Below are 13505 nucleotides of genomic sequence, written 5' to 3' on the forward strand. Positions count from 1 at the left end.
AGGTCCTCTAATCAGACACCCCCCCCCAACTTTTTACAGACATGAAAACTGAGGCACAGAGGGATTAAGTAAATGACTGGAAGAGCCAGGATTTGAAATCAACTCCTCCAAATCCAAATCCAATGCATTTTCCATTGTACCATGTTCTCTTGTCCTCACTTGGTTGATTTGATGGGCCCGCCATATTGAAGGGACCCCAGAGCCCAGAGCCCAGAGCCCAGAGAACTCTTAACTTTCACATCCTATCCAGTTACACACCCAGGCTTGGGTATCTCACTACTCCTGTATCCACCCTGCTTATCATCTCTTGCTAAAGTACAAGTCTGGTCATGTTACTCCTCTACTTAATAAACTCCAGTAGTCTCCCCCCGCCCCCCTCCCCCCTCCCCCCCCACCCCCACTATCTTCAAGACTGCTCTGTTTGGCATTTAAAGCTCTTTACCACCTGCCCCCTTCCTACCTTTCCAATCTCCGTATGCTATTCCCTCCTACAAATTCTATGATCTAGCCATACTTGGTCAGCTTGCTACGCCTTGTACTCCATCTCCTATCTCCATGCCTTTGCACTGGCTGATCCTCATGCCTGGAATCCTATTCCCCCACCCTCCCTCAACTTCTGAATCTTAGAATCCCTGGCCTTCTTTAAGACCCAAATCAAATGCCACTTTCTCCATGAGACCTTTCCTGATCCTACCAGCTACTATCCCTACTAAGGTTATCTCTCCTCCATTTCCATATTTATCTTGTATGTTCTGATTTATATATAGTGTCTCCCCTATTAGAATGTAAGCTTCTTGAGGACAAGAACCATTTTTCTTTCTATCACTAGCTCTTAGTGCAGTGTCTGACACATAGTAAGCCTGAGTAAATACTTGTTGTTAGATTGCTTCGTTACCCAAAAAAGTGATAGTATATTGGGAAATGCCTGTAATGTAAAAACAAAAAGGCATCAATAAAACATTTTCAAAAAAGGAAACTAGACAAACAATACCCTTGATGATGTAGCAGTTTCACATCTGATGGTCTGGTAGCTAAATTGTCTGAGAACTGGGAACAATGATGTATGTAAAGTGTTTTTGTAAGCCTTTAATCACTCTATCAATGTCAGATACTATCGTTATTGTTTTATTTATGTTTTCTTTTCCCTTGCTTGAAGAACTATTTCTGTAACTGTTATTGCGGTAGAAGCTTTGGAGAGCCATGAAATGTTCGATAGGTGCAGAGAATGGATTGCCTATTGACTACTGCACACCATGCTGAGGCTGCTGGCTAATTGTACACTTGCTAATATTGATACAGGAAAGGGAACAGTTAACCAGCTGCGTAATATTATACAGATAGTTTGATATGTTCTGCAATAAAAAAAAAAAGATGTCCAACAGCAGCTTTTGAGGCAGAGCTATAATAGAGGAGAGACATTAGGGTTGGGTATGGATTTGGGAGTCATCAGTACAGGACACGTAGACAGGATGAGTCAGAGAGTGTGGGAAGAGAGTAGGGTCCAGGGCAGATTGGCTCTATAGCAGACCCATGCTTGGGACTCATACAAGAGATTCCACCTGCTGATTCTGGGCATTTTCACTGGCTGTCCCCTGTGTCTGGGATGCTCTCCCTCTTCGTCTCCACCTCTTGGATTTTTTGGCTTCTTTTAGCTAAAATTCTACCTTCTGCAAGAAACCTTTCCCAATCTCTTTATTATGAGTGCTTTTCCTTTGTTGATGATCTCTGATTTAAGTATCTCATTTGTACTTGATTGTGGTCATGTTGTCTCCCTCCTTAGACTGAGAGCTCCTTGAGAATAAGGATGGGTTTTGCTTATCTTTGCATTATTCCCAATGCTTAGCACAGTACTTGGCACATAGTAGGTGATTAAGGTAGGGAGGCAGTATACCAAAATTAAAAAAAAAAAGATCTAGATTTAGAGTGAGAGTATCTGGGTTAGCACCAGGGTCCCTGGGTCCTGATAAGGTCATCAGATAAGGGTTGTAGCAACTAGAAGGAAACAGGAAGGGAAAGGAACAACCATTTATTTATATATTCATTCATTCATTCATTCATTTATTTTGTGAAGCACCTACTATGTGCCAAATGCTTTACAAATATTATCTCATTTGATTTTCACAATAACCCTGGAAGGAAGGTGCTATTATTATCTCCCATTTTATAGTTGAGGAGACTGAGTTAGTCAGAGATTAAGAGACTTGTTCAAGGTAGTTAGTGTCACAGCTAATTAAGTATCTCAGATCAGATTTGAACTCAGGTCTTCTTGATTCCAGGTCCAATACTATGCCCTGATTCCTCACCACCACCACCTCTGAACTATGCCTCCTGGAGAGGGTGCACGCTCCAGTGAGCCCTTCATACCATTCATCTGGTTCATTCCATATCAAGGTTAGGTCTCAGTCTACGGAAGAGACATTGGATCCTTCTGGGTCAGGGATTAGGGTTTAATTGGTAAACAGGTTTGGCTTCATCTGGAGCAACGATTAGGGCTTCACATGTGACTAGGGTTAAAACTCAATCTGAGACATGGGCTAGGACTAATTTTGGGGTCTGGATGAGGATTCAGCCAGTGGTCAGGGTTAGGACCCAGTCTATTATCAGAAATAGGACTCAGACTATGACCAGGATCTGGGTTTAATCTGAGATTTGCATTAACATCTAGTCTTTCAATAGGATTTGTTCTGTCATCAGTGTTAGGGCTCAGTTCCAGATTAGGATTCTGTCTGGGGCCAGAATAAGGGTTTAATATATCACCAGATTTAGGACTCAGCTTGGATCAAGTAATAGGGCTCAGTCTTTATGGTTGGGATTAGTTCTTACTTATAGTACCAGGCAGAATTTAATTTATTCCTGGATACTGCGGTTCTATTAGTACTATCCAGGGTCACATTAGTCATTTTAGACAGCTTTCCTTTTCTCTTTTCATATGAATTGTTTCTTTTTGTGTTCAGAGTTTCATTCTCGAGAGTTTCTCACGTCTTCTGAACTGACTTCTGTAGAATTCCATTCCACATTTCATCCTTAGAACCCCTTGAAATGTGCTCTTAAAACACCCAAGATGCATATGAGACTATTCATGGCTTTCTTCATCATAAACTCTAAGATGGAGTGGCCATTTCCCCCAGAAGGCTCCTATCATTTCCTCTCTGGCAATCAGTTCCTTCCTGTTGGCAAGAATCAGATCCAGAATTAAACTTTCCATTGTTAATTTCCCCACATTTTGAAGGATGGGATTATTTTTAATGCAAGCCAGAGTTATTATCTGATCTTCAGCAGACAGATAATTGAAATTGCTCATCACCTACTAGTAGATCATGACCAGTATTTCTGATCTGTTTTTTTTTTTTCTAAGATGACTTCTATTTAGTTTTTTCTATTTAGTTTTTTCCAATGACAATATCACTTGTGTTTCTGCTTCCATTGATCCTTACTCAAATGCTCTGTCCCCATCCTGGATTTCCTCATATTAATACACTTATTAACAGGTTAATATCATAATAATATATTAATACAGACATTACCAGTTGCTGAATCAGCCAGTTTGGTTTTTCTCTTTTACCTTGTAACAAGGGAAAGTTCTAGAGGGTATGGGAGTAAGGGATATTACTGTGATGAAAAAAAGTAAAGATATTAACAAAAATAAAAATACATATTTAATACTATCCTTCACCCTTTTACCTTTTACCTGCCTTGTTCTCTTTGTTTTTGTTTTGTTTTTTGTGGGGCAATGAGGGTTAAGTGACTTGCTCAGGGTCACACAGCTAGTAAGTGTCAAGTGTCTGAGACCAGATTTGAACTCAGGTCCTTCTGAATCTAGTGGTGGTACTCTAGCCACTGTGCCACCTAGCTGCCTGGTACATATACTTTTACAGCTATACTCCAATCGTGAGTTTCTTTGCACCAAATCTCAGTTCTATTTAATGAAGTAAAATTTGCCTTCTTGTACAGGAATCTATAGTAATAATGATAGTAACTAGCATTTATACAGTGTGTACTATGTGCCAGGCACTGTTAAGTGCTTTACAAATATTATCTCATTTGATCCTCAGAACAACACTTGGAGATAGATGATATTATTATTCCTATTTTACAGGTGAGAAAACTGAGGCAAGCAGTAGTTAAGTGACTTGCCCAGGGTCACACAGCTAGTAGTCAATATCTGAGGTTGGATTTGAACTTATATTTTCCTGATTCCAAGTCCAGTCCTCTATCCACTATGCCACCTTTATAGTTCTCTTTGCTTGTTAGTCCTACATTTTGCATTTGTGTATAGAAAACTTGAGACCATGGCTTTTATTATTGGTCTTTCTTGTATTTTGTCTCTTGTGGACTTCTGGGTACTTAAATGACTACTCATGCTTTTATTGTAGCCCATCATCTATGGTATCTAGCTTAGTGGTATACATACATAGGTTTTACTTTTAGTTTTTACTTTTCGATTTAAAGACCTTTTGGATTAGACATGGAAGAATCTAGGCAAAAACTATTCTTATTAGTTTTTGCTAGGTGCACCTCAACCTTGACCAGGAGCCTATCATTCCTAATCTCATTTATTTACCAAAGTGATTATAATGAGGGCTAAATCTGTGACTGGACGTGGTGCTGGGATTCAGGCTGGAATCTGGGTAAGGGACAAAGTTCAGCTTTATTCCAGAATCTGTCTTTGGAAAAGTTTAGGTCTCAGCTTTTGACAGGGTTTACTATTCTTTCTGTGACCAAGATGAAGATGAATGGTGTCAACAGGAAATCACACCTTCATGAAACATGAAAACTAGGCTTATTACAAGAGGAATGAACATGCTTGTGTAAATCAAAGCTTGGGCAAAGAGTTCACAGTCCTTACAGAAGTTTAGTTTTATAATAGCAAAACAAAGGAAGGAGGGGATACCAGGAAGGAGTGATGTAGGAAGGTGAAAGGTACAGCAAAGGTGGAGAAATAAAAGACAAGACCACTCCCCATGGAGAGGAGCAAGGTGATGGTGAAAGCTGCATTCCCTCAGAACAGCTAGAAGATAGGAGGGTCTTCTTATCTGCAAGGGACCCCAGCTGTACAAGCATTATCCTAGCGTGTCACTGACTAGCTGGTGCCTGTCTTGCATCCCAAGGACACACAGGGAGTCCAGCTTGGGGTGCAACAGCAAATTGTCAGCTCATGGGGAGCTTAGTCCTTGGTACATTCAGAACTTCCTGCATACTCTGGATCCAGTGTTTCTGGAAAATATGGTAACTCAAGAAGACAGGTTAAGTTGGATTCAGGGTAACAATGGCCTCAATTTTCTCACTAATGTATGAGTAGAGGTCTTCATTTGGCAGGGGAAGAGGTAGTGTTAGGTGGTACTATAGGAGGTCTGAAGAGAAAAGAGAAGGTTTGGAAGAGCCGCTTTGACAAGATGGGCAGAGAATCAATTAGAGAAGTGTATAGGAATTGCCTTGCTTCAGTGAGTGCCCAGTTGAGCTGAGATAACTTGTATTTATAATGGATTTAATCATCTCCTTTATTTATTATATCCTTGACACGTGGTCAGCAATAAAGCCCAGGAGAGAATCCTTTATTTGTGGATAGCATAGAAGGGATGAAAATCCTTGCTGCTTCAACTTGTTTCCTCCTCCCTTCTTTCCCCCTTCTTCCCCCTCTTCTTTCATTTTTCCTTCTCTTCCTCTTTCCCTCCTATTTTCTTTACTTCCTCTATCTCCTCTTTTTTCCTTCCACCCTCTCTTGCCTCCTCCTCCTCCCCTTTTCCATCCTCCCTTCTTCCTCCTTGTCCCTCCTTCCATTTCCTCTCCCTCCTCCCATTGCTTCTTGTTAAGAGGTCCCCTAAACTTTCTTTTTGAGTTACCATATTTTTCAGAAACACTGGACCCAGAGTATGCAAAAGAGACCCTGTATGTGACAAGGACAAAAGCCCTATCAACCCCCTCCCTCCCAGGTGACCTAATTTGTCCTTTGCATCCCAAACTGGACTCCCTGTGTATCCTTGGGAATCAAGACAGGTGCCAGTCTCCCCATCTTCACAGTCTGGCAGTACCCCGGGGAAAAGAGTACAGCTTTTGCCATTATAATTATTGTTGATTTTTCCTTCCCTGCCACTCCCATTAAGGAGGAGATTTCTGTTTCTTCCTCCTTCCTTTGTTGTAATCTCATAAATATGCAAGCTTCTGTTTGGATGGTGAGCTCTGCACTTACTTAGGGTTCCACGTGCAGGTTCATTCCTCTAGTAATAAATCTAGTAGCAACTCAATGTCTCATAGACTTGTGATATTGTTAACATTCTTTCCCTCCCCCTTGCCTTATCCCTACTTTTTCTTCTCCCTCTCTTTCCTTATTTTCCCCCTTTTCCTCTCTCTTCTGTCTTCTCCTTCTCTCCTCATCCTCCCTCTTTTCCTCCATCTCTCCCCCTCCTCCCTCTCTGTCTTCCTCCCCTTTTTCCTCCCTCTGTTCCTCCTTTTCTCCCTCTCTTTTCTTCCTCCCCCTTTCCATCTCCTTCCTCCCTCTGATTCTCCCTCTCCTTCTCTCTCCCCCCTCCCCTCCCAGGCCGCGGAGAGCATCGAGATGCTCCGTCCTCCGGATTTCCTAGAGCGTTCCCGGAAGTAGCCTGGAGGGGGGACCAGCTGCAGTAACTCCGCTAGGGAGGGGGGGCGGGGTCGAGAAGGTGTGGGGTCCACTTCCGGCCGGGGGCGCGGCTCGGGCTTGGGGCCTGAGGAGAAGTGGTCGGTGTGTTCGGCCCGAGGGGTGCCCCGTCCCCCCACAAAGCGCGTCTAGTTCCGCTTGTCGGAACCCCACCCTCGGGCCTGCGCGTCCCGGGGCGTCCGTGCTCCGGCCTCTGTCCCGGGGGGTCCCGCGGGGCCGGGGCCGGGACCGCCCGAGGAGCCTACACCGAGCCTCGATAGTGAGCGGCCGCCGGTGAGTCGGACCCGGGGCTCGGGGCAATGGGGGTTGGGGAGGTGGGGTGGGGGCGCCCTGTGCGTCCCGTCTCCTACAACCCCTAACCCTAAATAAGAACCTGCCTCTGGGAGCCTACCCCGCCCACCCTAAGAAACAGGACCATCGTTGAGCCCTGTGGGATCTAATCGTATTCCCCTTTTCTGACCCCCCCCCCCCAGTCTTTAAGATCCTCTTCTCTTTCAGCGCCTCCCCCCCACAAAAAAAGGTCTGTCTCATACTTCCCTTTCGCCCTCCAGTGCACTCACATGTCTGACCCCGGGATTCATGTCCCCAAGAAGAGCTGTGCTATGGGGGCCGCTTTGCCCCCCTGTAAAGACATCCCCATGACCCTGTGTTTGGGAGGCAGCTCCTTTTACTCCTCCTCTTCCTCCTCAAGTTCAAGGGCTCCAAACCTTTTTTGAGGCCCAGACCCGCATTGGCTCTGGAGCCCAGAATGATGTTTTTTCGTGCATAAAACAAGATACAAAGAATCACAAAAGAAACTAATTATACCTCAATACATGGTATCAAACGGTTAGAGAAACAAGTTCGGGACCTCTGCTCCAGTCTTTTGTTTTCGCACACCCTTTCCTTCTCCACCCATCTTTTATGGCATAACGGTCTCCTTGGCCCAGGTTTCACAATTTAACCAAGTCTGTGTTAACATACATAGCCCTCCAAAGAAAAGCTAAGATACTACCTTTAATTACAGGGTTGGATTCTAGAGGTAATCATCTGGCTTCTCCACTATGGGAAAAATAATTGACTTTTTTCTCTGGCATAAGTATTTATAGTACTTAAATTTTAAGTTTATTTCTTCAAAGCACAGGTGTCAAATTCAAATAGAAATGGATCCCCGTGGGACTTATATTTACTTAGAAAACCACAAATTAACATTATGTTGTAATTTTGTTTTGTTAAACATTTCCCATTTAATTTTCTTTTTTTTTCTTTTTCTTTTTTTTTTCTTTTTGGTTTTTGGTTTTTGGTGAGGCAGTTGGAGTTAAGTGACTTGCCCAGGGTCACACAGCTAGTAAGTGTGTAAAGTCTGAGGCCGGATTTGAACTCAGGTCCTCCTGAATCCAGGGCCAGTGCTCTATCCACTGCACCACCTAGCTGACCCCCATTTAATTTTAATCTGGTTTGAACCACATTCTAGTGGCCCTGAGTTTGACACCTCTGTCTTGAAGGACTTTTATATAATACCAGCTGCTACTTTCCAAAACTCAATGTTTCTTTTATCTACATTGAGTTAAGATTATTTTTCCCTATATTACCTCTCCCAACCAAATAAAACTTAAAGTAACCATTCATATCTTCCCTATCAAGCTCCACTTCCGAAGTATCAACTTTGTCTTTTCTAAATTACTAAGAGCATTTATGGTCCGTCCCAAACAAACTAGCATTTTATTGTTTAGGGTGTTTTTATTTTTGGGGTTTTCTTTTTCTTTTTTTTTTTTTGGTCTCCCCAACCATATTAAAAACTCTTCTTTGTCCTCCTCAGGGCCTAGCACAGGAGTAGTCATGCAGAAAGACTCAGTAAAAACTTGTTGGTTGTTTTTGGAACACTTGGTGCTTTTGAAAAATGTCTTTGCTAGAGAAATGATATTTCTGAAGCCTGGTGTCTTATCATTCACTTATCTGCCACTCACACTTGTGTCAGTCTTTTTTTTTTTTTTTTTAAGTGAGGCAGTTGGGGTTAAGTGACTTGCCCAGGGTCACACAGCTAGTAAGTGTTAAGTATCGGAGGCCTGATTTGAACTCAGGTATTCCTGACTCCAGGGCCAGTGCTTTATCCACTGCGCCACCTAGCCACCCCACTTGTGTCAATCTTAACTGGAGCCAGAACCCAACACTTGGAGACAAAAAAGGAACTTTAAGCATTGAAGAAGAAAAGCTGTTAAAAACCTGGAGATTTGACTCCATAGGAGACAGGTGTTGTCATCATCCCCCAAACCACTCACTATTGACATTTGGAATGGTGCACAAGATAGAACTCTAGACTCATAGGCCTTTAATTACCTAGTCTAGTACCCTCATTTTGCAGATGTGAAGTGTAACTTGCCCAGAGTCATACAGCCGGCTGGTGATACATCAAGAATTACAGCTTGGTGCTCTTGATTTCCATAGACTGATTGGTGCTGTTTGTCTGATGTATCACTGTGGAGAGAGCACTGGGCTTGGAGTCAGGAGACCTAGATTCAGGCCTGGCTCTGACACTTCTCCCAGTGATTTTGGACAAGATACTAAGTCCCTCTGAGCCTTAGTTTTCTTATTTGTCAAATGGACACAATAACAATACTTGCTTCCTGTTGTAAGGAAATCAAACACCTTGCAAATTTTAGAACTTCATAAAGATGAGTATTATAATAGTTTAGTGTGCTTTCTGCTGTACTACGGCTGGATCTTGAATCAGGTTGTAGAATTTCAGGGTTGAGGATTATTGTGCAATAGCATCGTATAGCCCAAACAATAAATTTAAGAAATGCTTGCTAAGCATTACTATGTGAAAAACATTGTGTTCAAAGAATGAGGTTTCGATGAAAATCTACACTATCAGCCTTCAAAGAGTGTATAATAAAAATAGGGTACACTAAGCATCCACAAACATAATAAAAGGTAGACTGTGACTGGGAGAAGTATAGGCACAGTGTTCTCAGAATGTTTGGAGAGAGAGCGAGATCTCTTTGAGCTTGGCATCAGGGTAAACCATGGGGAGGAAGGCTTTGAAAGAAGAAAGGGATTTTAGCAGCTAGAGATGAATGATAATTCATCAGGGTTTTTCTGTTGCACCACAGCTATCTTTTTAATCAGGCTGCAGAATCAGGTTGTCTCAGGTGTCATCCTTTCCAACTTGAATGTGGGCAGAAATCCATTCTATAACATCTCTGATAAGTAGTCATCCAGCCTCTGTTTGAAGACCTCTTCTGATGGAGAATCCTTATTCGTTTAATAGCTTGGATGGCCTGCCTGAAAACTTGGAGGCATGAAAGGGTATGATGACCTTGGAGAACATCAAGTGGTCCATTTTGAATGTGACATATCGTATATGAAGGAGGAATGTGAAGTGAGCTGGGGTGGTGTCACAGAATCTTAGGGTTAGGAAGTGCCTTAGAGACCGGCTTGTTTAGCCTGTGCCTAAAGATAGAGATGAAGATATCCCTGTCGTAGCAAGTGGTTGGTTGTCATGCAACCTCTGACTGAAGTCCTCTAGTGAGTTAGAACCCACCTTTGGATGTCTCTAATTGTTAGATATTCTCTTCTATCCAGCCTAAATCTATGTCTGCAACTTTTCCTCCTTGGGTCTCAGGACTGGCTTCTGGGGCCAAACTGACTAAGTCCCATCTGTCTTCCATATGACATCTCTTCAGATAATTTAAGATGGTTATCTGTCTCTTACTAAATTATCTTTTCTCCAGGATGAATACCCCCCATGTGGTATGGTATCTTAGAGTCATCTGGAAGAGACCTGAGAAGCCACCTAACTTCCTCATTTTACAGATGGGGAAACTGAGAACCAAAGAGGTTAAGTCAATTGCCCAAAGTCATACAGTTTGTAATTGGTAGATCTAGGATTGGAACTGAGTACACTGTGCCATGCTGCTTGATCTCAAGGCCCTTTATCAACTTGACTGTCTTCCTCTGGATGTTCTCCAGCTTGTTAATGACCTTTCTAAAATGAGGTGTCCAGACAGAACACAATACTCTCAATGTATTCTGACCTAAGGCAAAGACCTCCTTTTAATGTAGCCTAAGATCACAGTAGGGGCAGCTAGGTGGCACAGTTGATAGAGCACCGGCCCTGGAGTCAGGAGTACCTGAGTTCAAATTTAGCCTCAGACACTAGCTGTGTGACCCTGGGCAAGTCACTTAACCCTAATTGCCTCACTTAAAAAAAAAAAAAAGATCACATTAGCTATTTTCCCCTGTCATACATTACACTGTTGCTTTATATTGAGTTTGCAGTCTACTAAAATCCTTGGATCCTTTTCAGATAAACCGTCTAGCCCTTTTCTCTATTCAAAAAGTTAACTTTTTGAACCTCAGAATAAGACTTTATATTTATCCATGTGAAGATCTCTCATGTTAGCTCTCTTCCCCTGGAGACTGTATTCGGGTAGTTTGGAGGGTCCAAAACGCTAGACTAAGTTGTTTCTTTTCTATTCTATTTGAGCAGAGAAATGGCATAGTACTGTGCTTTGAGAATATTTGGTCGTCTTTGTGAAAGATTATTTAAAGAAGAAAGAAACTGAACATTATGATAATAGTTTGGGTGAGAAATGATGAAGGCCTAAACAGGAAAGTAATTGATGTTAAAAATGATAATAGGATCGTTAAGCAATTTTGTTCAATAAACATTAAATTCCAAACTCATTCAGTAAACATTTAACTGTTTTCAGTGCTCACTCAGTAAATATTTATCAAATGCCTGCTATGTGCCAGGCACTGTGCTAAGTACTGTGGATACAAAAAGAGGCAAGAGGCAGTCCTTGCCCTCAAGGAACTTTCAATCCAATGGCACTGTGCTAAGCAAGGCACTTTTTAAAGCTATGTTGGAGATAGAAAAACTACAAAGTAGTCCTTGTAGTCAAGGAATTTGCATTCTACTAATGAGTTAAGACTTTATACAAACAATTCAAGGTGTGATGGTGAAGTCAAAGAGAATCATAAAACATAAGGTGTTAGATCACTTCTGACTGCAGGAAATAGGGAGGAAATTCTAGAAGAAGTAACCTCTGAATTGGGTCTTAAATTAAAAAAAGAGCATTTCAGCAGACAGAATTGTGGGGGAGAGTATTTTTCTACCATGACATTCCCCTTCCCCCAGTAGCCATGTGACTTTGGGCTTATTTCATCTCTGAGACTTATATTTCTTCCCTGTCATGGGGAGAATAAGACCTGCCCTATCTCCCTTACAGGATTGTGATGAGAATCAAAGATAATCATATATGTGAATGTACTTAGTCACTGTAAGGTGCTATGTACACATTAGTGGCTATCTCACAGGCTGGTTGAATAGTGTGAAGCTGCTACAGGGTGTCAGGTGATAGTATGAAGTCAAATCCTTAGCTCCAGTAGAGCTTGAGGAGAAAGAGTGGGCTGGTCTGCTCAGGGATGGCTTCTGCTTTCATCAAGGCCTTAAAGTTGGTGTGATTTGCTCCTTGGTACTACTTTAAAGGCGGTTTCATTCCTCACTGATATGCTGAAGGGGGTTTGTGGTTTTGAGGTAACAGTGGGATAGATGGAGAGTCCTTCAGGGTCTTTGTCTGCCAAGACGGTTTCAGCAAGATTGAGGCTCAATGATTGAGCCCCTTAGGATGGACCTGTGCACATAGTAAATGCTCAATGAACAGTTACTAAATTGCATAAAACCCCTTCTCTAGAAGGCCAAGTTGGCCATGCTAAAAATTAGCATTGAAAACAATTAAATAGCCATCCAAGAAGGTGAGAAGTCTGTGCTTAGATGAAAGCATAATAGCCCAGACTCCCTTTTCCCACTTACTTTATACCCTCACAGTTTTCCCATGGAGGGACTAATACCCAAATGCACATTTAAAACCCCTTGCCACCTAGAATTTATTCCTTGGGGAGGCAGCCTGGTGTGTGTGGGACAAACAAAACACTGGACTGGGGAGTCAGGAATCCTGAGTTCTTGTTCTAGCTCTGCCATTTACTGTGGGATCCTTGGAACCTCACATGAGCAACTATGAACGTTGTTCAGTTTGTATAGAGCCTGCTATAGACGGCCTACTTTCCTTCACCTTGATGTTCCTCAGTCTGTCACATTTTTGCAGACCACATTGGTTCCCCATTGAAACTGAAGTCCTTGTTCTTTCAACCTGTTCTTTTCAGGTGAGTTGTTTTAGTTTATAAAAATAAAGAATAGGTGTGCATACAAATAATAATAATAATAGCTGACATTTCTAATATAGTTTTCAAAGAAGTTTATAACCACCTCATTTGATCCTTGCAATAGCCCTGTTCTGTAACTAGTGTAAGTATTCATGTCCTTTACAAATGAGGAAATCAAGCTTAAGGAAAGTGTGAATTGTCTTAGGTCTTATATGACCTCCATTTCATTTACATGGCTAGCCAAGGGGAAGACTCAGGATTAGAACCCAGGTCTTCTGACTCCCAATTCCAGTGCTCAAATATTCTGGACAAATTTTCCATAACATTTTTTTTCTTTTTTTCCCCCTCTGCTTTCCAGTTCATAACGTTCTGTGCTTGTAAAACAGCATTGTGGACACTGGAGAAAGCCACCCACAACTTAGACAGTAAAACCTTGATTAACCGGAACTCAGCTAACCGGTGTTTTTGTGAGGGTGGAAGGAAGCTGCAGGCAGAAGGCAGGGAGAACTGCCCTCCCACCACCAAGAAGCCTTGAAGTTCAAAGCAAAGTTCTGTGATTGGTTGCTTCATCGACTACGAAGATCTGCCTCTCCAAGTCAGAGAAACTCTGCATGTGGTCTGGGAACTGAACAAGTTGCTAAAAAAAAAAAAAAGTGGATTTCTGTGAGCACCTGAGTGCAGAAGACGGGGAAGCTGAGGCGAAGGGGTGGGGGTCTTGGGCAGTGGG

General features: G+C 42.3%; 1 protein-coding gene across 4 annotated transcripts in view; it reads left to right on the forward strand.

The window, feature by feature from the left end:
• The first annotated feature begins 6666 nt into the window (after positions 1 to 6666).
• LOC122741346 (zinc finger protein 286A-like) overlaps positions 6667 to 13505 on the forward strand; it is a 34199-nt gene continuing 27360 nt past the window's right edge. For 2 of the 4 annotated variants that reach the window (XM_043984740.1, XM_043984726.1), the window contains exons 1-2: positions 6667 to 6904; positions 13137 to 13484. The gene's annotated coding sequence lies outside the window, so the exon portion shown is untranslated. The remainder of the gene's footprint in view (positions 6905 to 13136; positions 13485 to 13505) is intronic. The other 2 variants (XM_043984748.1, XM_043984733.1) reach the window with 1 other exon arrangement.

The sequence above is a fragment of the Dromiciops gliroides genome, chromosome 1 (assembly GCF_019393635.1).
Source record: "Dromiciops gliroides isolate mDroGli1 chromosome 1, mDroGli1.pri, whole genome shotgun sequence".
In the NCBI taxonomy this organism is placed as follows: Eukaryota; Metazoa; Chordata; class Mammalia; order Microbiotheria; family Microbiotheriidae; genus Dromiciops; species Dromiciops gliroides.